This window comes from Magnolia sinica, chromosome 2 (genome assembly GCF_029962835.1).
Source record: "Magnolia sinica isolate HGM2019 chromosome 2, MsV1, whole genome shotgun sequence".
NCBI lineage: Eukaryota > Viridiplantae > Streptophyta > Magnoliopsida > Magnoliales > Magnoliaceae > Magnolia > Magnolia sinica.
In genome coordinates, this window is record NC_080574.1 from 30,864,849 (window position 1) to 30,876,360 (window position 11,512).

The window sequence follows — 11,512 nt, forward strand, 5'->3', positions numbered from 1 at the left end:
GAAGGTACTTTAACCAACCAACCTGGTTATTTTCCAAGATTCCATCAGGTTGATGGTCGAAAATCCATTTCATTCACTTAGCAGTCAATTTCATTCATTTCATTTACTTCGTGATCAATTCCATGCATTTCACGGTCAATCCCAGCGATTCTGTTTTGATTCACGGTCATTTCCATGCATTTCATGGTCAATTCCCTTCACTTCACGGTCATTTTTATGCATTTCACAGTCATTTCCATGCATTTTGCGGTCAATCCCAGCGATTCCGTTTTGATTCCTGGTCATTTCCATGCATTTCACAGTCAATTCCCTTCACTTCACGGTCATTTCCACGCATTTCCCAGTCAATTAGCTTCACTTCACGGTCATTCCCGGCAATTCCGTGTAAATTCACGGTCATTTCCAGGTATTTCACGGTCAATGCCCTTCACTTCAAGGACATTTCCACGCATTTCAAGGTCAATTCGCTTCACTTCATGGTCATTCCCGGCGATTCTGTGTTGATTCACGGTGATTTTCTCACATTTTATGGTCAATTCCCTTCACTTCATGGTCATTTCCACGCATTTCATGGTCATTTCCATGCATTTCACGGTCATTCCCGATGATTCTGTGTTGATTCACGGTCATTTTCAGGCATTTCACGGTCAATTCCTTTCACTTCATGATCATTTCCACACATTTCAAGGTCAATTCGCTTCACTTCACGGTCATTTCCATGCATTTCACGGTCATTCCCGGTGATTCCGTGTTAATTCACGGTGATTTCCACACATTTCACTGCAATTCCCTTCACTTCACGTCATTTCCACGCATTTCACGGTCAATTCGTTTCACTTCACGGTCATTTCTATGCATTTCATGGTCACTTCCGGCAATTTCGTGTTGATTCACGGTCATTTCCATGCATTTCATGGTCATTCCCGGTGATTCCGTGTTGATTCACGGTGATTTCCATGCATTTCACGATCAATTCTCTTCACTTCACGATGATTTCCATGCATTTCACGGTCAATTCGCTTCACTTCATGGTCATTTCCATGCATTTCACGGTCATTCCCAGCGATTCCGTGTTGATTCACGGTCATTTCCACACATTTCATGGTCAATTCCCTTCACTTCACAGTCATTTCCACACATTTCACGGTCAATTCGCTTCACTTCACGGTCATTTCCATGCATTTCACGATCATTCTCGGCGATTCCGTTTAGATTCACGGTCATTTCCATGCATGTCACGGTCAATTCCCTTCACGGTCATTTCCACACATTTCACGGTCATTTCCGGCGATTCCATTTCACGGTCATTTCCATGCATTCACGGTCATTTCCGGTGATTGACCGTGAAGGGAATTGAACGTGAAGTGCATGGAAATGACCGTGAATCTAAACGGAATCGTCGGAAATGACCATGAAATGCATGGAAATGACCGTGAAGTGCATGGAAATGACAGTGAATCAAAACAGAATCACCAAAAATGACCATGAATTAAAACGGAATCGCCAGAAATGACCATGAAATGCATGGAAATGACCGTGAAGTGAAGCGAATTGACCGTGAAATGCATGAAAATGACCGTGAAGTGAAGCGAATTGACCGTGAATCTAAACGGAATTGCCAGAAATGACCATGAAATGCATGGAAATGACCGTGAAGTGAAGCAAATTGACCGTGAAATGCATGGAAATGACCGTGAAGTGAAGGGAATTGACCGTGAGGTGCATGGAAATGACCGTGAATCTAAATGGAATCGCCAAAAATGACCGTGAAATGCATGAAACTGACCGTAAAGTGAAGCGAATTGACCGTGAAATGCGTGGAAATGACCATGAAGTGAAGGGAATTGACCGTGAAGTGCATGGAAATGACCGTGAATCTAAATGGAATCGCTGGAAATGACCGTGAAATGCATAGAAATGACCGTGAAGTGAAGCTAATTGACCGTGAAGTGCATGGAAATGACCGTGAATCTAAACGGAATCGCCAAAAATGACTGTGAAATGCATGGAAATGATCGTGAAGTGAAGCAAATTGACCGTGAAATGCATGTGAATGACTGTGAAGTGAAGGGAATTGACCGTGAAGTGCATTGAAATGACCGTGAATCTAAACGGAATCGCTGGAAATGACCGTGAAATGCATCGAAATGACCGTGAAGTTAAGTGAATTGACCATGAAATGCATGGAAATGACCGTGAAGTGAAGGGAATTGACCATGAAGTGCATGGAAATGACCGTGAATCTAAACGGAATCGCCGGAATTAACCGTGAAATGCATGGTCATTTCCATGCACTTCACGGTCATTTCCCTTCACTTCACTGTCATTTTCATGCATTTCCCAGTCATTTTGCTTCACTTCACAGTCATTTCCATGCATTTTACGGTCAATTCCAGCGATTCCGTTTAGATTCACGGTCATTTTGATGCAATTCACGGTCAATTCCCTTCACTTCACATTCATATCCATGCATTTCATGATCAATTTGCTTCACTTCACAGTCATTTTCATGCATTTCACGGTCATATCCAGCGATTCCGTTTAGATTCACGGTCATTTCGATGCACTTCACGATCATTTCCATGCATTTCATGGTCAATTCGCTTAACTTCACGGTCATTTCCATGCATTTCCTGGTCAATTCACTTCACTTCATGGTCATTTCCATGCATTTCACAGTCATTTCCGGCGATTCCGTTTTGATTCACAGTCATTTCCATGCACTTCACGGTCAATTCCCTTCACTTCACCGTCATTTCCATGCATTTCACGGTCATTTCGCTTCACTTCACGGTCATTTCCATGCATTTCATGGTCATTTCTAGCGATTCCGTTTAGATTCACGATCATTTCGATGCTCTTCACGGTCAATTCCCTTCACTTCACGGTCATTTCCACGCATTTCAAGGTCAATTCGCTTCACTTCACGGTCATTTCCATGCATTTCACGGTCATTTTCATGCACTTCACGGTCAATTCCCTTCACTTCACGGTCATTTTCATGCATTTCACGGTCAATTCTCTTCACTTCACGGTCATTTCCATGCATTTCATGGTCATTTTCGGTGATTCCGTTTAGATTCACGGTCATTTTGTTGCACTTCACGGTCAATTCCCTTCACTTCACGGTCATTTACATGCATTTCACGGTCAATTTGCTTCACTTCACGGTCATTTCCGGCGATTCCATTTAGATTCACGGTCATTTCCGTGCACTTCACGGTGAATTCGCTTCACTTCACGGTCGTTTTCACGCATTTCACGGTCAATTCGCTTCACTTCACGGTCATTTCCATGCATTTCACGGTCATTTCCAGCGATTCCGTTTTGATTCACGGTCATTTCCATGCACTTCACGGTCAATTCCCTTCACTCCACGGTCATTTCTACGCATTTCACAGTCAATCCCGGTGATTTCATTCAGATTCACGGTCATTTCCATGCATTTCACGATCAATTCCCTTCACTTCACGGTCTTTTTCATGCATTTCACGGTCAATCCCGGCGATTCTGTTTCATTTCATGGTCATTTCCCTTCACTTCACGGTCATTTCCATGCATTTCACGGTCAATCCCAGTGATTCTGTTTCATTTCACGGTCATTTCCATGCATTTCATTCTCTCTCTCTCTCTCTCTATATATATATATATATACACACACACACACACACACACACACACACACACACACACACACATATATACATGGAGAATTTTATTCTACCTGTATTTTTCTCTAACACATATTTATATAAATATGTATATATAAGCATATATAAAAAAAATTTATCTCTTTTTTTTCATTTCTTTCTTTATTCATATACCAAGAATATCTTCTAAACCAAAATTAGTTACTTGACGTATCATATATTGATTTTAAGGCTGAAAGTTGGGCAGGTTCAACCCGACCAACCTGTGATCAACCCGTCATTGGGTTGGGCTTGGGCAGGATGTATCGGTTTTGGTCTTGGGGTTGGGCCATACAAACACCAACTCGAAAAAACTTGGGTTGGGCTCGGGTTGAGGTCTTGGGAATCGCCGGGAAATGTATGGAAATGACTGTGAAATGCATGGAAATGATTGTGAAATGAAACGGAATCGTCGGGATTGACTGTGAAATGCATGGAAATGACCGTGAATTGTAGGGAAATGACCGTGAAACGCATGGAAATGATTGCGAAGTGAAGGGAATTGACCGTGAAATGCATGGAAATGACCGTGAATTGTAGGGAAATGACCGTAAAACGCATGGAAATGATTGCGAAGTGAAGGGAATTGACCGTGAAATGCATGGAAATGATCGTGAATCAAAACGGAATCCGCCGGGATTGACCGTGAAATGCATGGAAATGACCGTGAAGTGAAGCGAATTGACTGTGAAATGCATGGAAATGACCGTGAAGTGAAGGGAATTGATCGTGAAATGCATGCAAATGACTGTGAAATGAAAGGGAATTCTCCTTCACAGTCATTTCCGGCTATTCCGTTTCATTTCACGGTCATTTCCTGCGATTCTGTTTCACTTCACGGTCATTTCCATGCATTTCACGATCAATTCTATGCATTTCACAGTCATTTTCGGCGATTCCGTTTTATTTCATGGTCATTTCCATGCATTTCACGGTCAATTCCCTTCACTTCACAGTCATTTCCATGCACTTCACGGTCAATTCCATGCATTTCACAGTCATCGACCTGATGGAATCTTGGAAAATAACCAGGTTGGTTGGCTAAAGTAGCTTCTCCTACCCCAAAATCATATAGGGTTTATCGAGTAACTAATTTTGGTTTAGAAGATATACTTTTTAAATGAATAAAGAAAGAAATGAAAAAAAGGGAGGAAATTTTTTTTATATGCTTATATATACATATTTATATAAATATATGTTTGAGAAAATTGTAGGCAGAATAAAGTTGTCCATGTAAAAAATAAATAAATAAATAAATAATTTTGCGTAGACTGTCGTCACGGTAGTCCGTCTATGGCTACGGTTATAATCCATAGCCATAGGGGCCGCCAGATGAGTGTGGCCCCGCCAGATAGGCCAGTAACTAGGGCGAGGGCCGCTAGTTCGGCGAGCCCACCCCTGATAGTCCTCTATGGCTACGGATTTTGTTCTCTATGGCTACGGTTATAATCCGTAGCTATACCTCTGACCATAACGTACGACCATTACCATTTTGCTTTGAACGTCTACCATTGAAACCCTTTTAGGGGTCACACAAGTTTTGGATCATTACGAAATTTGTTTTTCCTCTTCATCCAGGTCTTTGTGACCTTATGAATAGATTGGATGGAAAATAAATGTTATGGTGGGCCCTACAAAAGTTTCAACGGTGAAAATCAATTTTCCGCTGCTTTTTGTGGTGTGGTCCAGTTGATCATTGGATATGATTATTTTATTTTATTTTTATTTTTATAATGCTCTAAAATGATCTCGAAACATGGATGAACGTTGTGGATATAATAAAGACATAACTGTGGGGCCATGTTACTTTGATTTCTTTTGAACCGTTCATATAACTCGGAGTTCGAGGAGTGTCAGCGCTCGTCTTTGAGCACCAGCCGATCCACTTGAAGGAAAAAAGCAGGGGCATTTTTGACCTTTGGTAAGGCGTACGTACAGCCGGGGCTTATTCTAATAAGGTAAAATGAGGTGGGCTTCGTCGGGTAAATGGGCCATAAATGGTTCGTACAGTCGTAAATTTCTCAATGGGAAATTACAAAAATAATATTTATAAAAAAAAAGGTTTACATGCATGCTTAGTGATTGTCAGAGGGTAGAAGCCCATTTTGGGCGTGCAAAAGGCTCAACTCATGGGGCCCACATTGATGTATGTATATAATCCATGCCGCCCATCTTTTTTGTTGTGTCATTTTAAGGTTAGGGCCAAAATATCAGCCTGATGCAGAGCTTGTGTGGGCAACATAATAGAAAACAATGGTGATAATGGCACATACTGTTAAAACTTTCCAGGCTCACTGTGATGTTTGCTGGAAGTAGACCCTACCCAAGTTAGGACTTCTTGGGCCCACGATGAGCTGGCCGACAAGGTGGATGGAACAGATTACCCCATTGTCAACCTTAGGCATAGTATAATGGCTACTGACTAAAACATTATTCATTACAGATTTAGTCCGTAGCCTTTGATCCATTTTCGATAGTGAAGGTAGTGAACACATGACAATTTCGACCCTTAACATATGACAACCTCCACCCTAACAACCTCAATCCTTAACACATGACAACCTCAACCGTAATAACCTTAACCCTTAACACATGACAACTTCGACCCTTAACACTTGACAACCTTGACCTTGAACCTTCACACTATAAGGATACCATCTGTGGGGTCCACCATCGCATATGTGCGAAATCCACTACATCCATTAACTTTGAAATTTTATGGAAGGCCATATTTGGAAGTATGATCAACATCCGCCAGCCACATCAACCACATCATAAAAAAATAATTTGTATCAAACGAACACCATTATAATGCGCCACAAAGAGATCATGTTAGTAAGAAGTTATCATATTTTCATATAAATAAAAGAGCTACAAAAAAAAAAATGAATAGATTGAATTGGAATTCCATAGGCCTAATAACAACTTTCGTCCCCATCAATTTTTTAAGATTGAATACAACAAACTTCTTATTCGCTAAAAAATTGTACAACTCCTGATTCAAGATCGGATAATTTAGTCTAAAAAAGTTTTCAAAACTTGTTAGATAACTACCTCAAGAATATTTAAAACTTTCCTTTGATATTCAGAATTTGACCATACCACAACTCCGGTATGGTCAAAATCCCTAAGTCTTGACAAGATTTGGAAGCCGACTGTAGGACCCACCACATGGATATAGTATGGCACAACATGGCCAAGCTTGGGCCACCATGATGTATGTGTTTTATACCTATTGTCCCTCCATTTTTTCCATTAATTTGAGGCATAAGCCTAAAATAGATAGTGATCCAAAACTTAAGTAGACCACGCCATTTTTTAAAAAAATTTTAAAAAAAATAGTGGGGATTAAATGGCCACCGTTGAAACCTTCCTAGGGCCATTGTGATGTTTCATTTGCTATCCAACTTATTCATAACACCACACAGACTTGATGAAAGGAAAACGCAAATATAATATTGAAACGTTCTTAGTCCCGTAAGAATTTTTCAACGGTGGTCGTTCAATTTTCAGTGTTTTCTGTGATGTGGTTCACTAGAACTTTGGATTTGCATCACCTTTGCTCTCATGCCCTAAAATGAGCTGTCAAAATAGATGGACAGTGTAGATAAAATACATACATTATGGTGGTGCCCAAGAGCTTGGCCACGTGGTGACACGAGGATATCCATGTGGTGCCCCTGCAGGCAATCTTCCATCATACGTAAATTCTACATTATGGAAAAGCTTTTTAAAAAAGTCATCGGAATGTAAATTCTACATTATGTAGTTTATTGTATATATTAATTTTTTATTTTATTTTTTTAAATCCCTAATAACAGTCATAGATTTCATTCAACACCATGAATAAACAGAAAACAGTGACTAAAAATGCTATTTGAGTGGTTTCGAGAGGTCTGTATTGTAGCTGCTAGACTTCGTCCACAGGTGAAGACTGGCTCCCGCCGGACCTGTTCTTATATGAAGCACTGATAGGGTAGATAAAGAAGAAGTAGAAGCCAATTAAGGTGGTTGACACCGCCATTATCCAAACCAACAAATCCAATGCCAACGGTAAGATAGACGAAACCCGATAAGCGAATAGAACATGGAGAACCGTCAAGAGAATCCAAATCGGAATCTTGAGTCTCTCCCTCTCCAATCCCTCTGGCAACCGATCATAAATGTTTATGCACAAAATCAACAAGATTACTGATACGTAGATGGAGAGAATGAAAGCGACCTCCAATATATCATGTTCGGCCCTGAAAACAGCAACTACAGTGTTGAAGGTGAGGAAGAGAGTAGCGAAGATGGTCACGTATGGGAAACCGGGATCACGTCCGTTGCTTTCAGGGCTGGACGAGATGTGCGTTTGAGCCTTTTGGTTCCGTTGGGGATCCATGTGGGATTAGATAGACGTCGGGAAGGCAATGTGGGAAATGTACAAATGAGAGAGAGGGAGTGTTGTAGCACCGATGGATGCTTCTTGTAGTGATTGCTGCAATCCTCCTCTATTTATCCAGTAATTTCTACGGAAATTTTCGTTTTTAGTATCCTCATGGTTTTGGGTTTGCAAAAGTAGCCTCGTTTGCTACGTCTTTGAAAAAAACAGGGAACGCGGATTGCTGTAACGCGGATTGACTGCAAAAGTTCTTTCTCAGTAGCTTCCCGTTGGAAGCGCGGCAATGACGTTGACACTAGCCAGGTGGCTAGTGGTCGGTGCTCTGTGGGCCTGCCATGATGTATATGTTTTATCCACGCTGTCCATCCATTTTTACATATCATTTTAGGCCTTGATATGAAAAATGAGGCAAATCTAAAACTCAGGTGAATCACACCACGGGAAAACAGTAGTGACTGTATGTCCACCATTAAAAACCTTCTAGGGTTCAATGTAATGCTTATTTGACATCCAATCTGTTGATTAGGTGGTAGAGACCTGGATTAAGGGAAAAAAGAAATATCAGCTTGATCCAAAACTTTTGTGGTCTGCAGGAAGTTTTTAATGGTGGACGTTCAATCAACACTGTGTGGTCCTCTTGAGATTTGGATCTAACTCATTTTTGGGATCATATCAAATGATTGGAAAAAATTGGACGGATGGCATGGATGAAACACATACATCATGGTAAGCCCACATGGTACCAACCACTAGCCAATCCGTGGTGGAACCCACCGTTATGTTTTTCAGAAATTGACACCGTCCATCCGTTTTGTGTGATTATTTTAGGACATGGTTCCATAACTGAATTAGATCCAAGAGGAAACAGCATGCCGGTATTGAATACCCACTATTAAAAACTTCTTGGGTGCCACTGGAGTGTCTATTTACCGTCCAATCTATTGATAAAGTCATAATGACGTGGATGAAGGGATCACACCAATATCATTTTGATCTAAAACTTTCATGGTCCACAATAAGTTTTTAACGGCCAATCACCACTGTTTCCTGTTGTATGGTCTACCTGATAGTTGGATCTGCTTAATTTTTAGCATTTGCCCTAAAATAAGCTGTCAAAACAGATGAACAACATGCATGTAAGGAATATACATCATGGTGGCCCCAAATTCAGGGATCCACCCACCTCCAGCACCTGTCGGTAAGTAGCCCGTAGCTCAGGGATGTAGTTTCGCCGGTGACCCAACACCAGCTACCAAAGGTCTGTGGGCCATCATGATGTATCTGTTCTATCCATATTCAGGGATCCACCCACCTCCAGCACCTGTCGGTAAGTAGCCCATAGCTCCCAGAGGGATGTGGTTTCGCCGGTGACCCAACACCAGCCACCAAAGGTCTGTGGGCCATCATGATGTATCTGTTCTATCCATGTCGTCGATTCAGTTTGTCAGGTCATTTTGGGGTATGAGCTAAAAAAATGATGCAAATTCAAACCTCAAGCTGAATCCAAGATTATTAGATACACTATTTGGTATGGCCTGGATTAGCATACATGCATAAGTAAACTATCAACTATCAAGTATTTGCTATAACCAGATCAAATGGTATTAAAAAATAATAATAATACTAAAAATAAAAAATCTATGCAGAGCAGTTTGTAGCATTTTAAACTAACTAAAGCTATGCACAGGAACATGTCTTTATCACACCCAGATCCATAGCTCAACTGGCAGACTCAGTAGAGCTACCTCATTTCAACACTTGAGGTCTTGGTACCGATCCCTAGCGGGGTTGGCTAACATTGAGTGTGTGTACTGACATGGGTGTGTACTAACAAGCTAAGCCCCAAAAAAACAAAAAAAAAAAACAAAACAATAAAAAACCTGCCTTTATCTTCTTTTTTCTTTTTTTTACACACTCACGCCGTAGTGGGCTTTCACCACCTATGGATACTTGAACCCTTGACTGGGTGTTGAAACTCCCGAGAGTCCACCACCCAAGCAAGAGCAAGGATCAAAAAAAAAAAAAAAAAAAAAAAAAAAAAAACATTTTTATCATTTTATAATGTTAAATAAAGAAAGAAAAATCTAAAACAATCAAAATGAATCCACGGCAACTGTTTAAAAGGCTCAAAATGACTTCAGACAAGCAATGTATTCATGTAGAATTTGATGCCATGAGAATTGCCAACTTAGCTTCCTTACTCTTTTACATCACTTCTACTGTTATGTTTTAATTCTTGGGGTAAACCAAAATAGCAAACTGTAATTCCATAAACCAAAATTTAAATGAAGTTTCAACAATATTTTTATCTTAACCACAAGAAAATAAAAGGATGTGAGTCAGATATGCATGTAAGAAAATGATTACCTCCAATAGCTCCAGTGAAAACGTTCAAATGGTACTTGCACGTTGGACATACGCTTATGGTTCTTAGCAAATGCGTAAAAGAAGCAGGCATCTTGGAAGTTCTTCTTACTATTTCCTGTCACATGTCATAGAAACTGATTGAAAAAAAAAAAATTATAAGAATCATATTTGACCAGCCATGCTACATGTGGCTGTAGAGTAATCAGAAGTAACTTGTATTGTTGTTCGGATGATAAAAAAGGATTGTAACTCAACACAGGATCCTCAATGGTGTTTGAAGGGGACATCCATCACAATCACAGCCACTAATTTCTGTGCTCCCCTAGGTGCAGATTTTGATGGGGATTGCATTCATATCTAGTATCAAGGCCTTGCAAGCAATTTCCATAAATGCATCAAGAACCTGAATTGTTAACAGTCCAATATAGGATCCAAGTCATCTACAGAGACCCTAGATTGTGGAAACTCTAGAAATCAGGGGAATAAAAATTAAGGAACCCAAAAGAAAATTCTGTACTCTTGAAGTTCTCCACTAAATTTTCTAAGGTTAATATGTAGCAATGCAATCATATTAATTCCATGAATTTTCAATCAAAATCTTACTTACATATATTTCAGTGAGAGGAGGCTTGATAGCTGGAGACACAATGTTCCATTGATCCCTAGCCCATCAATCTTACTGCAAGAAGAGAACATGGCCTTAGACAGAATAAGCAGAAACAAGGAGAGTGAGCACCCCATCCCAACTGTTACCTGTGGTGTGGCCCACCTGATTTTTGGATTGGCGAGATTTTTTGACCTTAAACGGAACATTCATTAGGGGCACACATATATAATGGACAGGTTTTTTTTTTTTTTGAAAAACAGGGGAACATCCCTGGCATATATTGCAGAAGAAATATTACAACCAGCTATATTTCAGGAGGCCCCCCCAAAAGACGGGCCTGCCTATCATATGAGGACCGCGAGCAGCACACCGCACCGCACCCAGCCTATACAAAAGAAAACAACAAGAAGAAAAAGGAAAGGCCACCACTCAGCCCGGAAACCATCTCGCGCCGAAAATGGCATG

General features: G+C 40.5%; 1 long non-coding RNA gene across 1 annotated transcript; it reads right to left on the bottom strand.

Annotated features, from left to right (window-relative positions):
* Positions 1 to 10,158: 10,158 nt before the first annotated feature.
* Positions 10,159 to 11,280, bottom strand: LOC131228234 (uncharacterized). Its single transcript, XR_009162760.1, has 2 exons — positions 11,044 to 11,280; positions 10,159 to 10,548 (listed from the first exon to the last, which is right to left on the bottom strand). It is a non-coding gene; the product is annotated as an uncharacterized LOC131228234 (long non-coding RNA).
* Positions 11,281 to 11,512: the final 232 nt, after the last annotated feature.